Here is a 24,354-nt window from a genome sequence, read left to right as displayed (position 1 = left end):
AAACCATTTACATTACTAGTGTATCTCGCAGTGTCTGAGTCAGTTTCTCCCTCAGTTACTGTTCCCCATTATGGCAGTCAATATTAGGCAAAAAAGCACTGAAAATACTATCTGAAACAAGATTGATACTACAATGAAAACTCTCCAAGTATTATTCTTTTTGTGCAGCATATTTAGCTTCAATTCCTGGGGAAGAAAGTTAGACATTTCAAAATAGTTGATGTGGCATATGTATATCCAGCTCTATCATCATCAATGAAAAGGTAGAAAGTGACACATTTTAAAATATTTACTTTTGTCATTGTTAATACTGCAATTGCAAATACAAACATTGGAGAGGCCATGCTTGTTTATTTATTTATTTATTTAGTGATTTATAGAGCGCCTGGTGACCCGAAGGCATCCCCGCGCTATAACTTTGTGTGAACCAAGAGAGGAAGACCGAGTGAACTATTTGGGGAACAGGAAGGTTTTTAATTTTTTTCGGAAAAGCGCATGACAGGGTTCCAGACGCAGGTTGCGAGGAAGAGCGTTCCACCCTACGGAGGCTTTGACAGAGAAACGTCGGCCACCAGTGCGTGCCTTCTTGAACCTGGGGACTGTGGCCAGATGTTCGCCGTCAGAGCGGAGGGGTCTGGAGGCCCTGTAGGGGGTGATCATGTCTTTCAGGGCTGCTGGGCCAACCCCGTTGATAAGTTTATGGGTGGTGCACAGGGCTTTAAACTCAACCCGCTGGCGGACAGGTAGCCAGTGAAGAGCTTTGAGAGCCGGTTTGGCAGAGGCTCTGGGAGGAAGGTTCATGATGAGCCGTGCCGCCGCGTTTTGGGTCCGTTGTAGTTTGGCCAGGGAAAATTCGGGTGCGCCGAGGTAAATGGCGTTGCTGTAGTCCAAACGTGCTAGGATGAGCCCTTGAACCAGTAATTTCCTGGAGAGAGGAGGAAGGAGGGGGAGAATCTTACGAATTGACCGCAAGAGGCCAAAACAAGTTCCCGCAGTTTTAGTTGCCTGGGTCATCATGGTGAGGTCAGGTTCAAGCCACACCCCCAGTGTCTTGATCTCTTTTTTAGGTTTGGGGATGTCACCAAAGGCATTCGGCCATACTGATGGTGGGATGGAGGTCCATTTGTTGCCCAGGAGCATGATTTCCGTTTTTGCACCGTTCAGTTTCAAGGAAGAGTCGCACATCCAGGAGTGAATGTCCTGGAGACAGTTCAGCAGGCTGTCTGGGTGTTTATCTAGGTGTGACAAAGAGACGACAAGTTGTGTGTCGTCGGCGTAGTTCACTATTTTTATCCCATAAGGGGTCACGATGTCTTCAAGGGGGGCCATGTATACATTAAATAGGGTGGGACTAAGCGAGGACCCCTGAGGGACACCACACGAGAGGGGGAGGGGGTCTGATCGTGAATTGCCGTCCCATACCTGAAATGAACGACCGGATAGGAAGGAGTTTATCCATTTGTGTGCGGTTCCCGTGATTCCAGCCCTGCTCAGGCGATGTAAAAGGACACGGTGATCCACCGTGTCAAAAGCGGCACTGAGATCCAGAAGGATCACTGCCACTGATCCTCCCGAGTCCAGGATACACCTTGCCTCCTCGATGACAGAGAGGAGGGCAGTGTCCGTGCCATGGCCGGGCCGGAATCCTGTTTGAGATTGGCGGAGAAGTTTGTTGGTTTCAAGAAATTGGGATAACTGCACATTCACTACTTTCTCGGCCAGTTTGCTGATGCATGGAAGGAGCGATATGGGTCTATAGTTGGCCATGTCGTCCGGATTAAGTTGGGGCTTTTTCAGTAACGCCTTGACAACGGCGTTCTTCCAACTGGGGGGCACTGTGCCCTGGGAAAAGGAGGTGTTAATGAGATCCCTAATAGAGGGGGCTATATTAGGTAACACGGCTTTTAGGAATCTAACCGGGGCTGGGTCAAGGGGGGATCCGCTTTTCAACTTGGCCAACGTGGAGGTGACTTCCGTAAGAGAGACTGCTCTGAAAGACTGCAGCTGCGGGCTATTGGTGCAAATCTCCGTGCCCGAGTGGTTTAGGGGGCTGATGGACGGGAGGGAGTCCAGTATCCGAGATATTTTGGAGACAAAAAAGGAGGCTAGGTCCTTGCTTCTGTCTGGGGGCGGGGAGCAGGCAGCGGGTGCCACAGGGATGTTTAGAAGTTCCTTGACTATCAGGTAAGATTCTTTGGAGGAGTTGGTGGCATTTTTTATTCTGTTGTCGTAGAAAGCGGCCTTGGCTAGCTTTATGGCAGATTTATATCGTCTTACCGAGCGGTTGTATAAGTCCTTATTGTTGTGGAGCCAGTCCTTTCTCCACAGTCTCTCTGCCTTTTTGCACTCTTTGCGGAGAGCTCTGAGTTCAGAGTTGTACCATGGGGCATGACCCTTTGTCTTGTTTTTGTATTCCCGATTTTTTATGGGAATGATACTGTCGAGAGAGGAGGAGATCCATTCTCTAAATTGGGTATCAGCGGTGGAGGGGTCCTCCGAGAAACTAGGGGTCGAAGATTCCAGGGCTGTGGACCAGTCCTCCACCGAAAGTTTGGCCCACGATCTGTCTCTGGTGAGGGTGGTGGGTTTTTGGGGTTTCTTAAAGGCCCCTTGTAAGTGGGTTGTGACCAGAAAATGGTCCGTCCATGGCAGCGGTTGGGAATTAATGAATTGGAGAGAAGGGATATTAGAAAACACTGGATCAAGTAGGTGTCCTTTCGTGTGAGTTGCCCCGGTGTTGGCAAGGAGAAGATCATAAGCCGCTAGGTCGCGGATAAGCTCCAAAGCGCCAGTGTCTGAGGGGTCCTCGAAGTGCATGTTCAGGTCTCCTGTTATAAGGAAGTTAGATGTCATGTGGGCCGAGGAAGAGACTATTTCTAAAAGGGTGGCCGAGAAAGGGCCGGGATGGCCGATAAACCAGGAGGCCTGACAGGGAGCGAGTCGAGGATAACTGGATCGTGAAAAGGCAGCTCTCTGACTCCTGGGTCTGAATCTCGTTGGATCGACAGGAGAAGTGATCCCTGTGGATGATAGCTAGTCCACCTCCTCTGCCTGAGGGGCGTGGTTGCGACGTGATAAGGAAGCCTGGGGGTAGAGCCAGTACTATATCTGCGTTAGAGTGCTCGGTGATCCACGTTTCCGTAAGGAAGAGTATGTCCAGGCTAAGATCGACAATAAGGTGGTTAATGAGCAGAGCATGCTTAGGAAGCGATCTGCAATTTAGTGTCGAAATTTTAAGGAAAAGGGGTGGGGCTGAGGGTTTGGGAAGGATTAGCTTTTCTGGTTTACACGTATCGCAACTGGTAAAAGGACCATTATTGTCGTGTAGTAAGTGACAGGTGCTGTTTTTGGAGGGTCTGAGGCTGAGTAGCGCTCTACGGGAGTAGCTTACCTTAGTGGCTGTGGAATTCGGCATGGGTTTTGGCCCTGGGCCCGGTCGTGCGCGGACGGGCGCAGACGGGCTTGCCTTAGGCGCGCCTTCGGCGCGCAAACGGCGCTCCCGCTGCGCTCGTCCGCTGCGCTGGTATGGCCGACACATTTGTACTCGGTGGAGGGGGCGTGGCCTCGCAGTGGGCGTGGCAAGCGCCTTTAGGCGTTTCCTGTTCAGCGCTGGGTCGCTGTCTCAGGTGTGGTCCCGAAGGCTGGTCAGAGCGCGTTCAGATCGGCGCTTTGTAAACAGGTGAGCTCGGTGATATCTTTAAAACCAGTGTGGGTGGCGGACAGTGCAAATTTTAAAAACAATGTTAAATACAGTCCTCCGGCTTCCGCCTCAGAGGATCACAGCGCAAGAGTGCCAAAATCCGCTATCAATCAGCGGTTTTGTACTCGGTGGAGGGGGCGTGGCCTCGCAGTGGGCGTGGCAAGCGCCTTTAGGCGTTTCCTGTTCAGCGCTGGGTCGCTGTCTCAGGTGTGGTCCCGAAGGCTGGTCAGAGCGCGTTCAGATCGGCGCTTTGTAAACAGGTGAGCTCGGTGATATCTTTAAAACCAGTGTGGGTGGCGGACAGTGCAACTTTTAAAAACAATGTTAAATACAGTCCTCCGGCTTCCGCCTCAGAGGATCACAGCGCAAGAGTGCCAAAATCCGCTCTCAATCAGCGGTTTTGTACTCGGTGGAGGGGGCGTGGCCTCGCAGTGGGCGTGGCAAGCGCCTTTAGGCGTTTCCTGTTCAGCGCTGGGTCGCTGTCTCAGGTGTGGTCCCGAAGGCTGGTCAGAGCGCGTTCAGATCGGCGCTTTGTAAACAGGTGAGCTCGGTGATATCTTTAAAACCAGTGTGGGTGGCGGACAGTGCAAATTTTAAAAACAATGTTAAATACCGTCCTCCGGCTTCCGCCTCAGAGGATCACAGCGCAAGAGTGCCCTTGTAAATATGAACCTGAATAGAAATATAAAGAAAACATATTCATATTTAAATACAAGTCCTTCTTTATATATGATTCACATTATACATCAACCCTGTTTCTAAAGGAAAACACTCATAGAAAAAAAGCTCAGAACGCGGTGGTTAGCCAACATTCACAATAATGTATTGTCCAGCTAAATGCTTATCTAAGTAAAAAGAAGATTCTTCACACTTAAAGCAAAACAAAATACTGCACAGTTCAAACAGCAATACATGAACATGGTTGTTATTTCATCTAGGCATCTCAGTGAAGCGCTACCCCTCATATGCTATCTTCTACCAGCCCTAGGAGCTCTCATCATGCCGTATGAAGTATGGGCACAGGCAATGATTATGCACAGGTAACATTCACTCTGAATAGACCCACTTGCTAATGCGTAGATCAGCTCAACAGTTCACACAGCCAATGTCTACATGTCTTAATAGATTTGCTTTTACGTGTTCATTCTTGCAGTCTTTTCACAGTTAGGTCTCATTTTACTAGCTAAGTGTAGCAGGAGACACTCAGTGTGTCATTATGACAGCAAGCTCATTGATTATATCATTTTAAAGATTCTTTTTATCTGCACTGGTAAATTCATACCTGGTATTATCCATATGAGCAACTAGAAACCCTCAAGGCACTACACCTGAGACAGTAGTAAATTGCTAATTAAAACATGTTGCCCTACTCTGACAGGATCACACTCCTGGTGGGCATTGTGATCTATACCACAGGTTGTGCAGCATATGATATTGTCCCCTGCTCGTATCTAGCTTACATCAGATGTTTCAGGGATTATAAGGGATAAGGCAAACTGTAGGACCCTATAACTCACAACTCTTGCCTAAAATCTACCACACTTCTTCATTTAGAATAAAGTGCTGAAAACTCAATTACAAAAAATCTTATGGGTCCAGAAGTAGGAAATAATGTCCTACAAAGCGAAATTAGTTAGCAACTCGGAAAAGAATGGAGTCTGCATTCAATCTCCAGATAGGCAAGTAGTACACTCTCTATTTGTTTCACCTCTCCTTAAGATCCAGTCATTGAGAGGAGAAAAACTATGGAACAAAGTACAATATTAGACTACTTTTTAACTAAAGTTATTTTGTGGTCAGTGTTGCCTCAAAATATCAACTTTTGACAACAAAAGCAAGTACAAACAAACTTGCTTTTACAAGGGATACTCACTCTAGTTCTAATAATGTAATAGACACAGTGGTGCAAATAAACCTCTCGCATGAGGTAGAACAAGATATAAAATATGATTTTGACTCCAATTCTATATATGGCAGAGAAGACCTCATATCGAATGACTACTCCTAAGATTCTTCAGTTGATCATGACAATTTTCTTGCCAGATCAGATATTTTGCAAGTAATGGAAAAAAAATGGAGCAGAATGTGGTAGGTGACAAAATAGAGAAACCAGAAGCAGACAAGGAGAAAGGAGCTTATAATGACAACACACCGCCATCAAATGTAGTCCGGACATCAGTGGGCACCATTAGTGAGACCTTGACTAGAATCCCAGAACCTTTAATCAATCCATCTACCGTACTGACAGCGCAAATGAGTGTTCCCAAAGATATGCCAAAACATGTCATAACCTTGACTGAGGCAAAAATGACAGTGCCTCCATAGAAATTATGATTTCATTTACTTAATGCAATTGCAACCTAAAAAACTAGCAGCTCAATTCCATCAGTATCATTATTCATGTATAACTAGAGATTCTGTCGCAACTAAACAGAATTGCAATCAGTATATTATGAATGGAGAGAATCATGAAGAATTATTATGCTCATCTGAAAATATAAAATCACCAGAGATAACATCATCTCAAACAATTTATGAAGAAAATAGGTCGCTAAACCTGGATACAAACAATTCAGCAAAGAACAGGAGCCATACAAACAACAGAACTTTTCAAAACAAGTAATATAGAGAGGGAAAAGAGCAAGAAATATCACCAATCAAACAACAAGAATGTAAAGTTTTCAATTTTTTTTAGATAAACGTAGACTTAAGAAGTTAATAAAGCTAAGCAAAAAACAAAACGTCTTCAAGTAATAATGCAAAGGTAAACAATCAACATCAGAGAGTATTCCCTACCTTTAATGAGACAGAAAGTAAAGATCAGATCAGAGCAATTTAAATAAAGAAACCATCCACACAGAATGTTTTGAACCAAATACCAGTGTAACAAGTCCTACTCAAACTAATTATCACAAGGAAGAAACTTTAACAACAAACCCAACATCAGAAAAAGAAACATAATTCACAGTTGAAGACTAGAATCAAACAGCAATATAACAATAATTTGCAAATACATCAATGAAATAGTATGAGAGTTTCATCTGTAAAATCACCATGCCAATCATGACATGGAAGATAATAATCTAAAATAAGAAACTGGCTGTATGAAAAACCAGACAATCACAATAAATTTAACAAATCATTCTTGCAATCTAAAGTGTATTCCAATAAGGCAAATTTATATGGACTCAGAATGTAGTATTACCATATTTAAGGATGTTAACACTAAAATTAACATCTCAGAATTAACTCAAATTTATTACTGCCCACATTACTACTCAGAAGGCAAAAACACCTTTTGAAACAGGCTAAAATTAATGTCATAGTCGAGGACCTGAATCAAATTACATCCAAAGACATCCAAAGACCTATTAAGCATTGAACTCATATTTGATGAACCTGCGAAGGATATTAGTCGTACCACGTGGCATTTCAAGAGGCCTTCTGAACAGAAAATGATCTAAGAATAATGACTTTGCAGAAAGGGGTATTGTGCTGAAACTGGTAGAATATGAAAAATATCAGTTTCCACTTAGAAATTTTACTCTTGGCCACACTGCACTAACAACATCAACACCTAATAGTAATTTGAGCTAAATACATCTAATGAGGTGTATAATTTGATATTTACACTACATAAAGACATTATGATTGCAAGAAAAACATCTCTTAATTTCTCTTCTTCATGAAAGATAACCCTGGAAGTAGAAAGGGTGACATCCTAGGAATTCCTACTCACTAGCCCGTTCTAGAGTCATCCGTACATTCACATGACTTCCTGATCTTCTGCTCCTGGAGCACAGCGTACATAGGCAGACTGTTGAACCAGAGTGAAGTGGAATGGTCCAATTTTTTAAGTCAACATCATAAAGTGTGCCTTGAGGAATCTTGAAAAGATACCACTCTATATCTCTCTAATTTCACTATATTTGACAGTCCTCCATCTAAGTCGAGACGGGGCAGATAAAGTGGGAGTTTTGCAGTCTTATTCAAGAATGAACTGATTTGATGGAAACGAAAATTATATGTAACAGACAACTTACTTAGTGGCCGTTGTATTGCATCATCAAGTAATATCTTGAGCAGTGGTGATGAGGGAGCAATAGAGGGGACATCAAAAATGACCACCTGGAATACTTTTTTACAGGAGGTTCAAAGGATACGTATGTGGAACAAGGAAACAAACACCAGGCAAATAGAGGACACTTGAGGAAGACAAAGAGAGGGAACAGGGGGAGAGGAAAATCTAAGAGCAAGAGAAGGAATGCATACATGCTCTTGGAGCAAGAACAAACAATAGTGACAAGTCCTGAGCGAGAGATACAGGTTATCAATCTATCCAACATCACTCTTTCTAAAGATATGTTGTCTGTGTTGTGCAAAGGAATGAATTTTTGTCCTATTTCGTACTGTGATATGACAGATGTCAAAATCGACTTGTATAAATTTGTGCAGAATCTAAAACTGAAAAAGTTTTTTGCTACGAATCCTGTGACCAATAAACAAGATGCAAGAGGTATAACTGTGGGAGGCTTATCAATTCAGATTGTTCATGACACCACCTTACTGCTCTCTATCACGGAAAGTAAACATGATCCTATCACTATACATAAAGTTCTAAAAGATCTAGAATGTTGTACCAATTTAAGAGTGGACAGTGGTCTGAAACCGAAGTGCAGATGGATCCCTCAATTAACCAGTGGCAATAATATTAATGTCTTTCATAAGATTATCAGTAGGGAATTGGATAAATGTGAGGAAACCATGAAACACAGAAAGTTGGCACCACATATTAACAATCCTACACCCAATGAACGCGCTGCATTGAACCAACTTAGTTACAATGATAAAATTATAATGAGGGAAGCTGACAAGGGTGGCAACTTTGTAGTTATGGATAGAGATACTTATGAGGCAGAAATCATGGGACAATTGGATGATGTATGTTGCTATAAAAACTGACCAGCAACCCAATGTTTGGGATAGTTAAATCCATCAATGAGGAAATTAAGAGGTGGAATACCAAGGGTTTGCTTAATGATGATGAATATAGATATTTATTGATTGACAAACAAAGATACTCTTGGGCATACAAAGGGTCCTCGATGGATTTGTTGACTTTTGTAAGTCTCATGGGCTGGAGATAAATACCACAAAAACTAAATATATGATCTTCAACCCGCCCGCCTCAACCCGATCGAACCCGCGGATAGGGACTTCCAGCCTAGAGAGGGTATACACTTTTGAATACTTGAGGGTCATTTTTAACCAATCTATGAAGTGGGACTCACATCAGACAAAAGTACATCTGAAGTTGTCACAGATGACAGGCGCCATCTCCAGGATGATGAGTGGGCTGAATTACAAACCAATAGGCCCACGTCTCCATATTTATAAAACTCAGGCTAGGGCGGCTGGGCTATATGGGGGCGAAATCTGGGGACATACATCAAATCAGAAACTGCAGATCACTGAAAACAATTTCTTGAGGCAGTTGACAGCTCTTCCGACTAGCACTCCACTATTACCTCTAAGATTAGATATGGGTTTAAGACCCATTGCGGTCGAGCTTGGCCTTAAACCACTAATCTTTTGGCGCAAATTATGGTGTACCCCAGAGCTCGAGAACTACAGAACGGAGTTGCAAGAGATCTTGCGTCTTGTAAGATCTGACCGAGTACCATGGCTACTGTACGTCAAACAATCCTGTGAGTCAATAGGTAGACCCGATCTGTGGTCTGACCCAGCCAATGCATGCTGTATGACCTCTCGTAAAACCATCTCATTGGCCTACTATGAGCACAACTTACGCATCCTATCTTTGAAGGTTACGCCTGGGTCTTTAACGGAGCAATTCCTGGGATTCAAGGATATGTAGAAGAGAGAAGTAGTCCTAGATGCTATTGAACCAATGCTAACCAGGAAACTCTATTTGCAATGGCGCTATGGCACTCTGCCTCTAGGAGCTCATACTGCTAGATGGTCACACTCTCAGTTAGTAACACATTGTCCAGCATGTGGCCATCCTTCTGAGTCTGACTTGCACATAATATTCTTTTGTCGAGCATACCATAGATCAAGAAAATATTGGCTCCTTCCACTTTTAAAAAATCTGGGTTTTAAGCACCATATTCCAGCTTACAGAATTTTAAAAACTGACTTATCAGCACCCGCAGTGTTTGCAGTTGCGAAATTCCTAACAGCTATGTGGATTAGTCGTAGTCGCTGTATAAAATCAAACACTGAGCTTGAATAGGTTTCTTACTGCTAAATAGTAACTTTTAACTGCTGTATTTTAACATGTTATGAGTATTGTGTTTTTTACTGCATTTCTGTATTGCTTTATTCTTTTATGGCCCTAGTGGCCGAAATAAAGTTGATAATGATGAATGATACCCTTGTTTATATACACTTCCGAAGATACACAAAAATAGCACCTCACTACCAGGGAGGCTGCTAGTATCGGGTCTAGAGGGTCCCACTGAAAGGATTTCAGAATTTGTAGATACATTCTTACAGCCTTATGTAACCAATTTACCTTCCAACATTAGAGACACCAAACATATTCTGAATATCCTTACGGATATTACATGAGACACAGCTATAACTCTGGTCACACTAGACGTAGTGTCATTGTATACTAATATAGCTCACCAACAAGGTTTGTCTGCACTTCGACATTTTCTATACAAAAGACCCGTTGAATTCCTGGAACATTCTGAAATATTGATTGTTATGTCAGAAATGATCTTAGAACACAATGTATTTTTCTTCAAAGAAAATTCATACCAACAAATATGCGGAACTGCGATGGGTTCTAGATTTGTGCTGTCCTTTGCCTGCCTCTTTATGGGGTGGTTCGAGGCGGCGCATATCTGAGGCCCATCGTGGGCAAAGTGGCAGGAATATATAGTGTACTATGGCAGATACATAGACAACTGCTTACTCATTTGGACCGGTAGTGATAAAGAGCAACAGCATTTCTTTGCACATATGAATAGCAACCTGTTTAACATGACATTCACAATGACATACAGTAAAGAGAAAATTGTATTCCTTGATGTGGACCTATATGTGGATGATGGTAAAATCAACTGTAATATGTATAGGAAAAGTACATCCTGTAACTCTATCTTACACGCAACTAGTGCTCACCCAAGAGCACAGATTAATGCCATTCCATGTGGTGAATTTTTCAGAACTCGCAGAAATTGTAGTAACAACTCGTATTTTGCAAATTGTGCTACCAATATGGAATTAAGATTCTTAGCAAGAGGATATGAGAAAAAAGTCATACATAAAGCTAAGCAAAAAATATTCAACCTGGCCAAAAGGGACACTTTAAAACCTAGAGCTAAAAAAAAACTGTAGTAGGTTTGCACCATTGAGATTGGTTACTAGTTACCATCCATGGTCACAATAGGTTTTTAACATACTCAAAAGGCATTGGTATCTATTGACTTCTGACCCCACATTACAGACACATATCACCAAACATCCTAGTATTGCTTACCGCAAAAGCAAACCTATACGCAACATAGTGAGCCCAAGTTACCCCAGGGTAGGTGCCCAGGAACAAACATGGCTACACAAACTTAATGAGGGCTCATACAAATGTGGGAAGTGCAGTATGTGTAAACTCCCAATTCATGGAACACACGATTTTCAAGATAATGTCTCAAGGAAGTATCGTATCAGTCAAAATATTGATTGTTCCACCAAGTTTGTGGTTTATATAATTCTGTGTAAATGTGCAAAAATCTATATAGGTAGCACTATTAGATGCCTCAAAGATCGCAATTCGGAGTATTTTAGGGCCCTTAAGAACTTGGATTCTAGATATCCCATTGTGACTCATGCCATTGAATGTACACCACAAAGCAAACAGCTGTCTTTTAAATTTCATGGAATTGAATCTATACCTATTGATGTCAGAGGTGGAAACCGAGAGCTTGGAGTTAAACAATCCGAAGCTCACTGGATCTTGAAAGTACGTGCTGTGGAACTGGGCATCAATGTTGACAATGAGTTACAGTATTTTTTGGGATGATAGATGTCCAGATTGAAACAAAGACTGTATATATTTATGGATCCTGGAATCTCTAATGAACTACTGTGTTAAAACTGTACATATGTATATACTCTCCAGATGATTTGAGAGGAATATGTGTCTTTACCCCTGACTCATAACATGAATTAGTAACTTGCTTTTTCTAATATGCTTTTCTCTCCCATTTATTTCTACATCCCTCTTTTCATTATACTTTATGTTTTTCTTATAACTTTTCTTTTTTCACACCATTGGTGGTTGCTTTGTTTATATACACTTAAAACTGTATTCTATTAGATTATTAGTATTATATGTGACATAGTGTAACACACTTATAAACCGTCTTATGGCAATTTACTGCCTATTAATATAGGGCGGAAAACGTGTGTACCGCCGAATCTTTAATAACGATACAAATTGGTCATTTTTTTACCGAACTTTCAATCATGATGACCAAGATGATAGGACTCTGCACACAGAGACGTGTTTTTTACACTTAGGGGCCGATTCCGATCTGGGTCAGAAAGCTCTTCGACCAAGCTGGATCCAGAGTGTTTTCCGACCGAGCCAGACTCCATTAATCCGACCGAGCTAGTACGATGCGGCCGCATGCTGCCAGACTCGGTTCGGTCGGACTCCCATAGAAGTCAATGGGAGCCGGTCGTACGACGTGTACATGGGCTCTAATTGACTGAATGGGTACGTCTCGCACAAGGTCGCCCCCTACAGTGGGTATGCACCGGAGCCATCACCACCGTACATGCCTGTGTTGGGGAGACCCTCGGGTCTCCCCCTGTGTCTGAGTCATAAGGCTGCGGGTGATGGGGGGTCCGACGCGGACACCCAAAGGCAGTTTCCCCGACGTTTTGCGAGCCGGAAATTTTGACTCGATCCGGCTGTCCAACACGTGCATCATACTGGCTCGGTCGGAATTCGCATCCATTGCACGGCACGGTTTGCTTACGGTCGTGGCATACGAGCTGTTCAGACCCGGAAACGAGTCGGTCGGGGAATTTCGCGTTGCTCGCCTCGTACTTGCTCGCTTGTACAGCTGTACGAGTCGGTCGGTAAACACGCATACGGCTCGTACTTTTTACAGCCGGATCGCATTCGGAGCCCTTCCGAGCGAGATCGGAATCGGCCCCTTAGTAGTGAAATGCACATGAGCAAGGATTGGTAGTGCTGACAGTAGCTTGTTATGCTTGGGCTAATAGCCGTGTTTTGGTATTGACTGTCTAACTGATTTTCCCTGATGTTGAGTAAGATACAGGATGTCGATTTTTTAAAAATAAAATAGATTTTTCTCATTTTAAATGCAAATACGTATATTTGTATGTACCCGGTTTAGAATTAGGATTTACCCTTATTAGCAATATACTGATTAGTTTGGTCAAACTCAATATTAAAATACTTGGCTACTGGTGTTATTTATTTTTAGCTTATTCGCTGGAAATTTATTGGTTTACTTGTATTATCTATCACATACATGGTGACATGTTCCAAATGGCGTCCATGTGGGACCAATGCTTAATGCTCCCCCTACACACTGGTCCCTTTTTTATGTTTATGGAATGGTGATGTACAAACCGGAAGTCTAAGATGGCGAGGATGCGAAACGCCATGGAAACATGCAGAGCACTCTCGTAGTATTGCTTGCTGCTATAAGGTAAAGGCATTTCACTGTGAATCAGGCTTGGCATCTTATATTTTGTCTACTTGCAAGACGTAGCGCGTACTTTATTGTCCCAATTGGGGTATTGTGGCATACTGGTAACACAGTTTTACAGGCTCATTATGATAACGGGTTACACTCGTAATGGTTGAATAGGAAATATCTGTTTTACTTAGCTTTAACGGGTTAGGAGACTCTGCATTTATATTGGCTTGAACTTTATTGGTAAAAGCTCTGTTGCTTGCATATATGTAATACCGTTGTGTGATGAATATATAATTGGTTCATTATACATACTTTGCAGGATACGTTTCGAATACTGAGGATACTGTTTGAAGGTTTATGATAGATGTCACTATTCTAGTATTCCCTTATATATTGCTACAAGAAGTGAGTTTACTTAGCGTTATTACACCTAGAGTGTGCATGAGGTGTTCGGGGACTTTCTCTTAAGCACAAGAGTGTTATCTTGGTACATATTGGGTGTGTTTTTCTTTATACACTCTTTTAGTGAAAATATTCTTTTTTTGCCCTGTCTACTAGGGACATGTTTCACTTTTCTCAGTGTCCATCATGCCTTGTGGACTTATTAACTCAAGTTTGCTTACTATATATGTATATTACTTGGTGAAACACTCTGTGACAATTTATCAGAAATTAGTTGTACATATTGTAATATAGCTGATTTGTCTGTGTGGTCTAGCCATGAGGAAGTCTATGGTTAAATCCATAAAGATGGAACACATGTTGGCTTAATCTGTGGCTATTTGTTGTCGATGAAGTGCTGATTAATATACAAACAAGATATGGAATAAAGTGCAAAGAAGAACAACTTCGAAGACTACTGTGTGGACTTATATGTGCTTGATTACATGATTGTTGGTCAGGATATTGACTTTTTGTCTGTTACATATGTGTGAACCTAGGTCCACATTCTTTGACAACGCGGGGTGGTCGTTGTACAATATCCATAGAGCACTCTCATTAAGGAAATATTAATTGTATACTTAAGCTTCATGACCTTGCACAGTTTATACCCTACTGCCCTTTCTCACGGATTAAAATTGTATGTACATCGAAAATATTTTGACAGTATCTATTAAATTTAAAAACGACATCAATCTTATTGTGGTCAACATCTATACTCCTCCACAAATGACAAAGGGAAAAGACAAAGTCAATAAACTTCTTAATGAATTAGTATCTATAAGTGATTCCAAAACAGACAGCACTTGTATATTAATGGGAATTGTTCATTCTAATCTACTATGTGGCAATTAAAACAAAAGTTTCCATACCTTAGATGAACAATTTTTTTATTCAGCAAGTGAAAAGTAATGCATTCAAAATAATCCAAATTAGAAGATCTATTTACTCATCACTTTGAAATCTAGGCTATAGACAACTGAACAGAAGACTTCCAAAGACCAACCAGCATGTTACACATTTGATGCTGCAGGAAATAAAATAATTCATTATTTTTTCCTCCATTTTGCTGATTTCCATAAATGCTCTGATTTTAAAATCATACAGAGTGCAGAAAGTGACCATAACCCTTAATACATATTTTAAGCTGGACAACTAATCTGTATAATTCCTCCAACTTCATCATGGCATGTACTTTGGTAATAAATCGAAGAATAATTTGGGATGGTGAATTTGAATCTCATTTAACCATGATGTGGGAGCAACCAGATATCAGGAAGCACTCAATTTAACAACTTCTACTTTGTACTTCCAACCAGTCTAAAAGTTAGCATCTATACCTGGGAAAATCTATTAAGAATTACTATTTTTTTATTTCAAAAGATTTTATTGAACATTTTCAAAGGTAAATGAACAGAGGAGGGAGAAACAAAAAAGGAATATAAAAATGTGCTCATTGAAGAGTCCAGACCTGGTATAGAGGAACCGGGATAGTAGGTAAACATAGGAAATCATGAACATATAATAAAGCTAAGGTGGGTCGCATCAAATCAGAACAGTATAAAAGTCCTGCACCCAACAAAACTGGATGTTTAAATCATTAAAAAAAATCAAAAAAATCTGATACCAGTAGGCAATTGAGTGAGAAGCGATGTATAGAGAGAATCAGCAAACATAGAATACATGGTACAAATAGCTCTTTTTTATCCTCTTCTGTAGGATCTACAAGAAAAAGGATGCACATGCCAAAGACATCAATTCTCAGATACTCACTGAAAGAGGATCATACTGGAAAAAGTAAGATTCATGCAAAAAATCAAAGCGACAACCAGTGAAAGAAGGGCTATTAAATATACTACAAAATGAAAACACATAATATAAAATGTATGAGATAATCAGCCGCCTGGTTAGAATTACAATGAATAATAAATGATAACAGCATTCACAAATTGAGGACTATTGTGGGTCACAGTCTTCAGTGATATACACAGGCCTCCGAGTATAATATTCAATACACAATTTGGAAAGTCTTTATCACCAACTAATATGGAGAACACCTAAGTACTTTCCAGCATTTAACTTGTGAAAGTGGCCAAGAAAAATACTTTACGTCTGAATATCAAGTTGAAATGATTAGAAGATGCAGCCAGGATCCCCATGCATTGGGACCAAATGGCATTGCTGGAAGTGTGATAAAAACATCTACAAAAAACTGAAGCAGTATTCGTTCTCCATGGTTCAATGCTACCATTTCCTATAGGCAGGTCCTGACATCTTGGAAAGGCTCTGTAATACAGCCTATATATATAAAAAGGTCCTGGAAACAGATCTAAGCAGTTTATTCGCAGATTGCGTTATTAGACATAGATGGCCAGACTTTTGCTGAATAACTTTTTTTTTTTTTAACAATGGGCAGGTACAAAGGATATAATTCCTGCAAACCAGACAGGTTTTAGACCAAACTGCTCAACTGTGGATACTAGTTTTGTACTGACTATCCTGTTTCACTGTCCAATTGAAATCAAAAGCTTTATATTATTTGTGTGTTTTTTTGTCGCTGCTCAAATGTGCCTGGTCAAGGTAGACCGAAATATTAATTGGAAAAAATTTCAGGTATGGGGAACTGTCTGGGTGCTATTACGTCTAATAATTGAGCTTCACACAGAAACATGGGTTCAAGCCAAACTGACCAATGGAAATTACCTAAACTCCATACTCTATGCCAATAATAGCATGTAAGGTTGCAATCTGGCCACTCTACGTTTTTCAACTTATATCTCTGACCTTTATCAAATCCTAAATCAAAGTGACGGAGGCAATCAAAAAGTTTGGTCAATGCAGAATTTTGCACCTATTGTATGCGTATGACCTTGTTCTATTATCAACTATATAGAAGGGGTTTTTAAAGACAATTAAACAGCTTGGCCAAATATAATTAGCTAAATGCCTTATCAATAAAGTTTAAGTACATTTATAAAAAACAAATCTAATATAATTTGGGAGTACCAACACAAACTATGCCTGGGTAATAAAAAAAATAGATCAAGTTTCACAATGCACAGGGGCAATAGGTCCCACAGTCACAGTTCTAAAATACTTTTTGTTCTTCTTTATGGTGCAATAGCTTTTAAAAACCAATTCCAAATACTAGATAATTTGTATTCTCTATTTCTCAAAATTGTATGACTATATTTTAATTTAGGAATATCTATGCCCCACAGTCAGTTAAATCTAATAAATCTGACCAAATATTTCTGCGACTGCTATATTGCAGATACAACGATTTTGAAAGGTATAATGAAAGAATATTTAGTGCTATGCTCAAGAAAGGGATTCGTGATACTGGATGACAATCTAACATCCCTACTGAAGAGTAGTATTCTTCGATCTATAGCAGCATTAGCTATTCTAAAAAAGCAGACATGAACTCTTTAATTAAAAAAAAAATAACAACAGCTTTCTATCTCCACAACATAGAATCTATACCCAAATATGAATATCCAAGATATATCGAAAAGACATTCAAAATGCACAGGCAATCCTACTTGGACTCTAACCCGGACTCGGGTATCACAAGAGCATTTCTTATTATCAAATAGTTTTATATACCAATACTGCAAATTGAAGGGTCTCTGAAATATCCTTCAAATATTGCTAGAGAGTGTAATTTGTGTAAAAGACTTACAGAAACAATTGACCACATGTTTTGTGCCCACACTTGATGGACCTGAGAAAACAATATTTAAAGCTAGGTTTTCATCACGGTGGAGTAAGGATGGTAAAAGATGCTACACTTAAGTGATTCAGAGGACTAATACTATCCACGGTTGCACACAATTGTTTCTAACCGTGGCAAAGGCATGTTTACAGAATAAGACTGTTGAGAAGTGCAATATAAAGACAATATAAATAAATTAGAAAAATTACAATTATCTGCAAAATAATAAAGGCTTTTAAGCACCAATGTTGCTTTTTAAATAACATTTTGCACTTATTTTTGTGATTTTTATATGAGTGATCAAATATTATTGTAATTGTTTTAATTAACTTACACGATAAATATTTACCTTTCTACCTACCAACTGGCTCAGTGAAGATGCAGTATTGGTGGATGCATTCTGTGAACCCGCTCTTGCGTCAGTGACTTTGATGATGCAGGACTGCGGTGGCACCTTAACTCAGCACATGAGCTACTGGGCATAGATCAGCATGGCAGATATACACAGAATCTACTCGCCTTCAGAAGTTACAGGTTCCCAGGCCACACACAGACAAGTGCTTACTCTCAGCTGTTGAAACTTCTAGGTTGAATGTTAAGTGTGTGTTCATCTTTGGCAGTTTTTGACTTCTAGGCTGGATCAGAGTTGCGGCATCATGACGATGACTCCGCACCGTCGGCCAGTGTCAGCGCCAGTCTTTCGGTACATAGCAGGGCTGCTGGTTGATATGATGTTACACTTTAGCTGATTACTTTGGCACAGGGGGATCTGCTCAGGGAAAGCAGGAGACCAGTTACAGTAAGGGTTGACTCCTGGTTTTGTTCCCTCTGGCAGTCAGCTTCTTCTGGGTGTTCTTGTGACCTGCTGTCTGTGACCTGAGAGAAGCTGTGAAAGACTGGGCCGGCTCCCTCTGGTACCCAGAACAAAGAAATGGTTTCCAAGTGTCAGTTGGCTGATCTCCTATGTGGCTACAGGGAGACAACGAGCTGCAAGAGGCCTTTTCTTGGAAGTACCCAGTTGACAACTACCAATTGGATCTGGATTGGACCCTACTGTTGTCCTGTGCCTGACAACTTGTGAATCTTTAAGGGCCACCCTTAAGGTCCTGGGGGGGCTTTAGATGTGTAGTCTTGTGGTGAATTGAGACTTAAAGGACTGAGGGGCCGATTTATAACTTGGTAGATTAGATACTCTGTCTCAAAGGCGACAGTGTATCTATGCAGCCAAGGTATTGATCCACCCACCAAATTTAGATGCAGGCAGATCTTAGGTTTAATCACGATGGGAACTACTTTGTCTCTGAAATGATTAAATCCCTCTGACAGCCCTTCTGAGCAAGGGCCATTGGAGGCAGACATCTAATTCCACCCATCTAATTTAGTAGGGCAGAATAAGAGGTCAGTTTTCAGTACCCGTCACTGTCAGGAAGACCCTTGTGGTAAGGGGCAGTGAAAACTGCTAAATGCTCCCATCACCATTTGGGAGGCCTCCCATGGTCAGAAGGGCATTTTCTTTTTTCTTTTCAAAAAGAAAATCCCATTTCTGGATTTTCTTTTTTTAAATAAAGAAAGTAGTTTGATGCAGGATCTCATAGAATTTCTAAGGTTAGAATTTGACAGAGCTCTGCACCAAACTCTAAACAGCATTGACAGGAACTGTCTTAATGGATGTTCCTACCAATGCTTTAGAAATGACCGTCAGCTTGGCAGTCATTTCTAAATTTGGTGGCCGGAGTAGTCTTTGCCTGCTGTTTGTTAAATCCTATGCCAGGCCAACAGAGATGACTCCATCTGCCAAATTATAAGTTGAGCCATAAGTCAGAAGGTAAAATTTGACCGGGGCGAACATGGTAGTTGTATCAGACCAGTGCTTTATCATGGTTAGTGTTACATTGTGTCTAGGTCCCGGTGCACCGCGACCATTGACTATCGTTGGCACATTGTGCTTCTTGTTGCTATTCCTAATTAAAAATTTAAAAAATCATAACTCCTGTTCCCTCTATTGGATTTTTGTCATTTTGGTGTCTTTAATTATTACATTTTGCTCTATTTTTCAAATTCGGTTTGGGAATTTTTATTGTTTTGCATTTTGCCATTACTACTGTTTTGGTACTGCATAAATACTTTACACATTGCCCTAAGTTTAGCCTCTCTGTTCTGTGCCATATCTATCAGGGGGTTGAGCTCAGGTTAATTTAGTGACTTTAAGGTTTCACCCTGACAAGGGTTGTAATTATTCTTCAAGGTGGATGGTCACCCACCCGAATTAATAATCCAATTCTTTAAAATAGGCAAAGAAACTCACATTTGCATCTTGAAAGGATGCTAATTTCTTAAGCCTGACTTCAGCTAGTGTCACTCAGGTATAAGATGTTGCCTCGCCATGCATGGGTCCTTTGCTATTTGGCCAAGTCTTTTTTTGGGGCCCATGAACAGGGCACTTATTGTCATTCACTTTGTGAGGTACAAACAAGGCAGAGAGGCTACACAATAAATCTCTTGATTCTTCGCGTGTCAACAGCATTTCTGCACAGTCCCTGCTGCCATCTAGTGGTAACATTTTACGATGGTTTAAGGGCCCAACTAATTTACCCGATTTTTGTTCGAGGTATTTTTAGTGAGAAGAATCAGTTGAAACCGGAAACCACACTCATTTTCCAAACAAGGCATGTGGATGCATTCTCTAAGGTTTCTGAACTGGTTTGGGCTAGTTCTTTTTCAAATGCAATTTTCTGGCTGTAACTCAGACACAACATTTGTGGAAGGAGATAGCGCTTTCTGCTTCTTTCTGGAATTCTCCTCTGTCTTCTTTAACAGGTTGTAGACACAAGCCCTCATGCTCTCCGGTTCATAGTCCTCGTATCTGTGTCTATTTAGACCGGTCTTTTTCCTCACATACCTTTTAAACATACACCCATAATATTTTAGAAAACAAAATAGAACAATTGCATAAATCATTATAAATATTACAGGTGTTAAGATTTGTTTTAATTGAATCCCACCCAAATTATTTAATCATTCACCAACCTAGCTAAAACCATTTCCTAACCAACTAAACTGAGAACCTACAGCTTCCCATAAGCCTTGCTCTGTGTAGGATTGAAGTTTGTGTGAAATATTAGTGATATTAGTGCTATAAGAATTAATAACCTGGTATCTGGTATGTATGTGCAGCACCTCTTGGCCCTTATCACCTTACAAACTCTCTCTTCTTTTGCCAGGAGAATATCTAACACTAAACAATTCTGCATAACCATATCTCTAATAGACATCTGTTTCATATGTCAGCTTAGGGTAGTGTTCCCCCAAACTTTGTGCTTACCCCGCCTGATTGCTGAAATGAATTGTTTTGGCTTTATGACAATGTGCACTTTAACACTTACAAAGTGCTTGGGTTCATTCCTTAAAACATAGTAACATTGTCCTACACTTGATTGGCACATTTATTTTACTTATAAGACTCTAGTAAAATGGTACAACATATACACAGGGTCTGTAAATCAAATGCTGCTAGTGCGTCTGAAGTACCTATTGTGTCACCCACTTAAGTAGCCTTCCTTTGCAGCCTGTGTGTAGTTTTAAATTGCCAATTCGAGCTAGCAGAATAACCCCTTTGCCAGGTCTAAACCTTCCTTTGTAATACAAATAAGGCTCTCCTAAGGTAACCCTAAACAGTCCACAGGGAATGGTGCATTGTATTGAAAAAGTTGGACATATACTTTCACATTTTACAAGTCCTGGTAGTGATAAACTCCCATATTCATTTTTCAATTTTGTCATGCCTACCTCGCCTATAGGATAATATTGGGTTACCTTATTACATTTAATAAGTGATAACGTTTGGTTGGAAACAGGTAAAAATGCCATGTTTGGTGTGTAAGTTTTTTTAATTTAAGATCCTCTTTAATGTTAACGTTGGATTTAAAGTTACAATTCTGAAAATGACACCTTTAAAAAGTTTAGATTTTCTTGTCCTAACCATTTGGTACCTGCAGCCTGGGTCCTGGTTCACATGACTGTGATTAGCATGGCAGTTGGTCCTTGTGTATTCCTATACAAGCAATAAGGAGCTACAGAGGGAAAATCCGACCAGGTCGCCCTCCACTCAATATACAATATCAATTAAATGGGTGGGGTGCCGGTAAATTTTATCGGTGCTCATCGTAGTCTTACTCATTAAAGCTCCGAATATAGGAGCAGCCTCAGCATAAGTGGGTTTTGGCCGTGAGAAAGAGAAAAGTGTGTGTCTTTTAACAATTTTACCACTCTATAGATTGACACTACGACAGAGTGTAATCATATTGAGAAGACTCACGGATGGAGTTTTGCCCAATGAATGACATAAGAGAAGAGCTGGTATGAAGGACTGTGGCTCGTTTATGGTAATGTAACACATGTGTATTGAGCAGACAGTTTTGGACAAATTGTGGAGGAGAAAAAACCCTTGAGAGTGATTGGCTATGTATCTGTTTTTGTTTTTATATTTGACAGTCCCTGTAAGAAGAAAATTTCAGTGTCCATTACTGGTGCCAGACGACCTCACTGCCCTGATGAAATTGCCTCAAAATTTTAGTGGTAATGAAACATGTCGGCTTAGTATGAAGCGATATGCATAAATTGCGGCCGGTTTTAACTTGAAGTGCACAAGTGAATAATAAAGTTGACTTCGGCTAATGTGCTACTTATTTCAATTATAATTTTCACATGGTCGTGTTTGTGGTTTGTGATATATTCACTTCACGTTTTCTTAGCACCATTTCCATTTGTTTTGGACACTTTTTTCTTTAAGGCAAGATGGCTACCAATGATGAAACAAGTGGGCATAGCTGGTGAGTACCAATCAGCAAGCTCTTTTGGTGGTGCACACGTGAGGTGCCATCTTGCCATCTCACCATTTTTTCTGAATTTATATATAGATTGAGGTGATTTATTTTTGATATATTATTCATAACTACATTCCTGTATGCTGGCCAGGGATATTATAGTTCAGTGACTGTCATCTGTAAAAATAATAAATAAAATAATTGTTTACACATTTTTTAAGGCATTAAAGTGGAAAGTCACTACCTTTGAATATAATACGAGGGGTGTATATGGAGATAAAAGTTATGGAACCCTCACCTCCACTTATATAATTGTTCTTAAAAGAGATGCCTTGAAGATCAGACCTTGTATATTCCTGCCGGACAATGAGACAAAGGGGACCAGTGCTGGCAAGGTGGGCCATCCTGCCAGTATTTGTGGGGCAGAGCTGTTTCCTGCCCCACTTACATTTCAAATGAGCTGTGTCAGTACACTAACAAAGAACTTCACACTAGCTCTTTTCACCCCAGAACCTTTGAAGCCTGGGTAGGGAGGAAGGAAATTCAAGAGTCCACTGTGGGGTGGGGGGGCTAGAGGGAGACCTCCATAAGTTTCTTCAACTTCAAAGTTGACACCAAGTATAAAAATAGAAGCCTCAGACCACTCCAGGACCTTCAGAGGCACTTCAGAGGACTGCCTGCTGCTGAGGGCCTGCTTGAACTTCAGAGGACTGTCTTGCTGCTGGAGTACTGCCTTGCTGCTTGTTGCTGCTTGCTGCCAGGACTACCAGAGTGACTTCAAGGGCTACAGGGACACAAAAAGCTCTATCAAATTGAATCCTGCACTTGGACCCTGCCTGAAGTGAGTCCTGCCCTGTACGTGGTGACCCACCCAGTCCTGCACTGTTGGAAGTGGTGCTAAAATGCTCAAACAGACAAAATTCAAAACTTGTGAGTTAGAAACTTTTTAGCCAAAAAGTGCCATGAAAACCAACAGGAGACCAGAGCCTACCTGCTCGCCGATCCCTCCAAGATGCATCACCGGTCGACCTGACTTTGCAATAGCTCCCACTATGTTCTTCTCTGCAGCAGTAAATCCTGTTCCACAGCTTCTCACAGAAGGGCTATCCGGCCTCGTGGAGCCTTTGTCAGCTACATAGTGCAGCTTCATCCCGCTGGAAATTATCAACTTCTGAAAAAGAGACTAAGTTCAAGTGCACAAATCTTCACTTCAACTTCGTCCAGCAGCTCTCTTACAATAACATCTCCTCCTCAGACACAGCCAGTTGCCTTTCCCCGACGAACTTTACCTTCTCAGACACTTTTCTTGAAAAATTCTTCTAAGTGCAAAGGTAAGCAGAGGCCCAATCTACCTCATGTACCTGAACCGTCCACCATCACGGTCGGCCATAACTTTCGACTTTTACCCCGATCTTGTACAACTAGTTGGTCCCTATTGGTTATTTGATCTTTTAGGCGCTCGTTTTGAATAAAAACCTATAAAATTCATAACTTCAGTGCTACTGATTGGATTTTTATTGTTTTGGTGTCAAAAATTTTGCTCTATTTTTCTATTTTTTATTTTAAGTGGGGTGTATGTGACGGAGGAGTTTGTTCCAAGATTTGGCAGCAAGGTAGGAGAAGGAACAACCTCCGCAGCGGTTTCGGAGGATGCGGAAGATGGGCCAGGGCAAGGGAGGTAGAGCGGAGTTCCCTGGTGGACGATGGAACGTCAGGCAGTTGTTGATGTAGGTGGGCCCACAATTGTGGAGGTCTTTGCAGGCGTGAGTCAGGAGATTGACGAGGCGTCTTTTCTGTACGGGGAGCCTGTGGAGGGCTCTGAGGTGGGGGGTGGTGCTGGTTCTCTTGGGGAGGTTGAGGATGAGTCTTGCTGTGGTGTTCTGGATGGATTGGAGGCGGATGAGAAGATGCTTGGTTGTTCCAACATAGTGCGTTGCCGTAGTCGAGACAGCTGGAGATGAGAGC

The sequence above is a fragment of the Triturus cristatus genome, chromosome 11, assembly GCF_964204655.1.
Source record: "Triturus cristatus chromosome 11, aTriCri1.1, whole genome shotgun sequence".
Lineage (NCBI taxonomy): Eukaryota > Metazoa > Chordata > Amphibia > Caudata > Salamandridae > Triturus > Triturus cristatus.
This window is presented reverse-complemented; position numbering follows the sequence as displayed.